This window comes from Pseudonaja textilis, chromosome 3 (genome assembly GCF_049901715.1).
Source record: "Pseudonaja textilis isolate UNSWEBS1 chromosome 3, rPseTex1.2, whole genome shotgun sequence".
Lineage (NCBI taxonomy): Eukaryota > Metazoa > Chordata > Lepidosauria > Squamata > Elapidae > Pseudonaja > Pseudonaja textilis.
In genome coordinates this window covers 1-5,434 of record NC_141992.1, presented here as the reverse complement: position 1 = coordinate 5,434, position 5,434 = coordinate 1, and positions in this window count along the sequence as shown.

Below are 5,434 nucleotides of genomic sequence, written 5' to 3'. Positions count from 1 at the left end.
TCCAAGGTTTTTTTTTGTTGGCTTATTTTCAACAAGGGGTGAGGTTAGGGTTATCATTTGTTGAAATAGGCCTAGTAATAAAGGCAGCAATGGGCGTGTAAATTCTGACTCAAGTTCAATAAAACCCAGGTCTATCCCTGCTTGTAAAAGGCGGGTGGTATCAGGTTTCTTGTCTTTAAGTTGGGTTGGGACAAGGCCAGAGCAACAGGGCTGCAAATTTAGTCAATATGGAATTCTAGTTAAGCCTGATACGAGACTTCTTTGGGGAACTGAGGGGATTCCAACAGGCACACAACACTTCTGCATGATTTTTGCCATCAGGACCAAAAACTTCAACAACCACAATGCGGTGGAAGAGTTTTATTGCTTTGGAGTATTCCAGAGCAGTTTTCCTATTCCAGGTGATTTTACAAACTTAATACACAGTTGTTATTGATTCATGAAGGAATCCTTGGTGTTCCATGCAATGTTTCTATCCCAACTCTTCTCCAAGCAATGTAACATTTTCTCCTTTGCTAGTGATATAGGAAGGGAGGTCACTTTTTTTGGTAAGCAGTCCTAGAGCAAGAGTCTGAATCCTGTGGTCAAAGAAGGAATCACAGCCACTAAAGGGAATAAACCCTTTTAATGGGATCTTAAGTTTATTATTATTATGTATCTTTATTATTAAACACCTTATTATTAACATTAATAGGACAACAGGAAGCCCAGGGGCCACAACACAGGCATAGAAGAAGGAATCCTGCTTCAAAGAGTGGTGTAGGGTTTCCTGCCTAAGCAGGGATTGGACTAGAAGACCTCCAAGGGCCCTTCCAACTCTATTATTCTATTCTAAAAGCCTTAAACTGAGTTAAAAAGCTCTATGATGGCCTCAGCACTATTGGTAAGGGGCAGAAAACAGTCCTATCCTGTGTAGTCAAAGCAGGTGAGGAAGCCACCAAAAGAAAGCTCATGGCATTTGAAGGTTATTATTCTTATTAAAACCTTATTAATATTAATAAGCCTTCCTAGGCCTTCTTAAGTCTTTTGAAGGAGGATTTCTTTTTCTGTTCCTGTGTTGCAGCAAATGGGCCTCCTATTGCCCTATCAATAGGTGTTAATAATAAGGATACAGGATAATAACCTTCAAATCCCATTAAAAGGTTTTCTTTTTGTGGCTGCAATACCTGCTTTGACCACAGGTCAGCACAATTTTCTGTCCCATAGCATTAACAGGGAGGCAGTCCTTGGCCTTTTTGATGTCCTCAATGCTATTGCTAAGGGACAGAAAACGGTGCCACCCTGTGGTAAAAGAATAGCAGACACAAAAAGGAATCTTTTTGATGGCATTTTAAGATTATTCTGTATCTATTGAAGCTATCATCGGCCTTTTTAATTCTTTCTAAGGCTTTTGAAACAGGATTCTTCTGTGCTTGTTCTGCAGCCACTGGGGAATGGAAAGCAGTGCCATCCCGTGGCCCAAGCAGGTATAGGAGACACAAAAAGAAATAGATCTTTTTAAAGGCATATCAAGTTGATTATTCTGTATTTTTATTATCAAAACCTTATTATTAACATTCATAGGGCAATAGGAGGCCCAGGGGCTGCAACACAGGCACAGAAGAAGGAATCCTGCTTCAAAAGACTTTAAACCTAGTTAAAAAGACAGCAATGGCTTCAGTGCTATTGCTAAGGGACAGAAACTCTGCCATTGTGTGGTCCAAGCAGGTATAGCAGCCACAAAAAGAAAAACAGGTAGTCCTCAACTTACAACAGTTCTCTTAGTGACCATTTGAAGTTACAACCTCACTGAAATAAATGACTTATGATTGATTCTCACGCTTACAGCCATTGCAAAATCCTCACGATCACACAATTAAAATTTGAATGCCGGGAAACTGGTTCATATTTATAACAGTTGCAGTGTCGCGACATCATGTGATCCAGTGGTGGGATTAAAATAATTGAACAACCGCTTCTCTGCCCTGATGATTTCTTGCAACAACCAGTTCACCAAACTGCTCAGAAAGTTGACAACCGGTTCTCCCAAAGTGGTGGAAACTGGCTGAATCCCACCACGGATGAGATCACCTTTTGTGGTCTTTTGACAGGCAGAGTCCATTGGAAAGTCAGGTTCCCTTAACAACCCTATTTCTAGTTTAATAACTGCAGTGATACACTTAACAGCTATCATAAAATGGGGCAAATTCACTTAACTGTCTCACTTAGCAACATAACTTTTGTGCTAAATTGTGGCCGTAAGTTGAGGACTAACCATTTCCATACAGTGTATCTACGCAATCTTGAGCTGAGACAAACGCATTGTGGCTCTAACCTATTCACTCGCCCACTCTTGACCCAGGGCTGCCTGCCACCCTCTGTGTTCCCCCGCTTGGCTGCTGCTCCTTCCGGAGAGCTTGAGTAGCTGCAGCAAAGAGGGCAGCAGGAACCCAGAACTCGATTAGGTCCCTGTCCTGAAATGAGGCTCTAAAATTGGCCCTGAAGTCCGGGGAGACAAAACAATCGAGTCTCTTTAGAACCAGAGGAGGCACCCAGAGAACCAGTGTTCCAGGGCAGGTCTAGAATATATCCAAAGAGAAGCAGTCACATGCCATGAGCAGCCTCTACCGGTTCCCAACCGCTTGCTGTAACAACAGTCTTCAGAAGTTGAGATGATGGGAACAAAGGAGGCAGCCGCAATAGGGGCTGTGAACGAATGGCACTGGTGAGGGGAAAGGAATAGGGTAGCGTAGTAACATTTTGACCCGCATAGACTTCCAGTGTTGCTTTCGAAGCTTGAAACATCAGGGTTATGTCTCATACTCTGCTGAAGCCGCCGTTGCGCTTTTGCCACACAGGTCCAGCATCACTGGGCACCTCAGAAGCAGGCAGCACTCTGGAAGGAGCAGAAATGGGACAACTGAAGAAATAGACAATATGAAGGGTCAGCTGTGAGGGTACTAATAGTGGAGTGGAGGACTGCCATGGAGACAGGACAGGAAGAATTGGGAAGCCATGTTAGGGGGTCTTAAGTGGAAGCAGGCACAGCAAAATGGCTTGGGTGGCAGTCTCTGCAGAGTCTGGCTTGCAATATGCTAATTGCCCCCAGTCACAGCTGCATTCACTGATCTAGCAGTTGTGGGCCAAGCAGAAAGTGTGAAAATCAGAGCAACATTATGCGATTGAAATTAGTTACAATTAAGAGTCAGGAGAAGTCGAAGCTCTGTTAAAGAGATGCACCATCACTCTAAAATCCTCCCAGAGTTGGGCAAAGAGCCGCTCTCCAGGGTCCTGATGCACAGTCTACTAGCTGTGCAGAGAAGGCCCTTCCCTATGGGCCAGACGCTTTAAAGCAGGGGTCCCCAACCACCGGGCCGTGGACTGGTCCCGGTCTGTGGAACATTTCCTACCGGGCCGCCGGTTTGCTGGGCGCCGCCATCTTGTTTTATGAGAAAGTGCTTCTGGGTGAGCTTTTCCGGTTGCAAAGCGGCGTTTAGGTCCTGAAGGAATCCTCGCGCCTTAGTTTCATCGAAGGGGGGGGGGGGCTTCGAACAAAACTAAGGCACGAGGATTCTTTCAGCACCCAAGGCAAGGTGAGCCGAGCGACCGTCCCAAAGCCGTCCCAAAGCCCATCGAAAAAGGTACAAAGGAGGAGTTGAAGGTGGCGGAGAGAAGCGTGGGACAGCTGGCTGGCTGGTCTCTCGGCTCGCCTTGCCTTGTCATGCGTGCTGATGCCGGTACCGGGCTGCGGATCATTTTGTGATGCCGGTCCCGGGCCGTGGCACAAAAAAGGTTGGGGGCCACAGCTTTAAAGTACAGATAATCAGAGTTGGAAGGGACCTTGTAGGTCATTTAGTCCAGTGGTTCCCAAACTTTTTCAGTCCACTGCCCCCTTGGTGCTACAAACTCATCCTCGATGCCCCTCACCCAGGGGTGGGGCGTGGCTTGCTGGTCACGTGACTGGGTGGACGTAGCTTGCTGGTCACATGACCGTGTAGGTGTGGTTTGGTGGTCATGTAGCTGGGTGGGCATGGCCAGGTAACTGGCAAACCAAATACAAGTGGTCATTTAATGGCTGGTTGTTTAGCAAGTGTTCTAATTTATGACTTGCCTCCCCAGAGTTACTTGACCTGTTTTTGGAGTTTTGACAGCCATGCGCGCACACACACACACACACACACACACACTCCCTTCGAGTTGGAGCAGGTCATTGCACTAGAATCGGCAAAGCATCTCTGATTAGATTCTAGTAGTGAATAGAATCTCATCAGAGATGCTTTGCCAATTCTTGTTGATTTGTTTTATTTGTATTTCTTTATTTTATGTCACTGAATTGCATCGACATGTGTGTCCCTTCTTGTGCACAGCCCAGAAGCTTTTGTGATCCTTTGCAGCAAAAATTACCGACCTCTGGCTTTGCTCTACTTTTCAAACGTGCTGGCACTGCCGCGTTCTAGGTGCTGGCCCCGCAGGTCCATCCCATCGAGCCCACTGCATTGGAGGGACCTGCCCAAGCAAGTCTCAACAAAGCAGTGCACCAAGTCAATGGGGTGAGCTTGAGAGAGGGAAAGAGAGAGAGAGAAAAGAAAGAGAGAGAAAAAGAGAGAAGGAAGAAAAGAAAGAGAAAAGGGAAAGAATGATAAAGGGACAGACAAAGAAAGTGAGGGGATGGAAGAAAGGGACAGAAAGAAAAAGAAATAAAGGAGGGAGGGAGGAGAAAGATAATGAGATATCTATTCTAGTCCAATCACCTGCTCCAGCAGGGTTAGAAGGGAGTGTGTGTGTGTGTTCTCCTTGTAATTTATCAGTACATTTTGGTTTTGCCTTCTTCAGAATTGACACTGCAATACATTGGGGAAAAGTAATTTTTTAGAGTGGAGATCTGGTCCAATGGACCCTGTTTAAAGCCTCAACAAAATGTGAGAGCTTCCTGATAGTCTTGACCATGTTTTGTCCACAAAACCTTTAATAGAAGCCGAAGATGTTTCAATGTGGAAAAGGACCTCAGTCTAAACTAGGCATCATTTCAATCTGATGCATCAGGTTTCTCTCTCTCTCTTTCTCTCTCTCCCTCCTTCCCTCCCTCCCTCCCAGACTGTTTTTGCTCTACTTTCCTGATGGGTCTGCGGGGCCAACGCTTCGAACATGAATGGATGGATAGAAAGCTAGAGAGAGAGAGAGAGAGAGAGAGAGAGAGAGAGAGAGAGAGATACAGGTAGGTAGGCAGGCAGGCAGGAAGACCTTTCAGATGAATATATGGATAGCTAAGTAGGTAGGCAAGCAGACCTTTTGGATGGATGGATGGATAGGTAGGTAGGTAAATATATTGGTAGATAAGTAGGTAGGTAGATATATTGGTAGATAGATAGCTATACAGGTAGGTAGGTAGGTAGGTAGGTAGGCAGGCAGGCAGGCAAGCAGGCAGGAGGACAGACAGACAGAGACCTTTTGGATG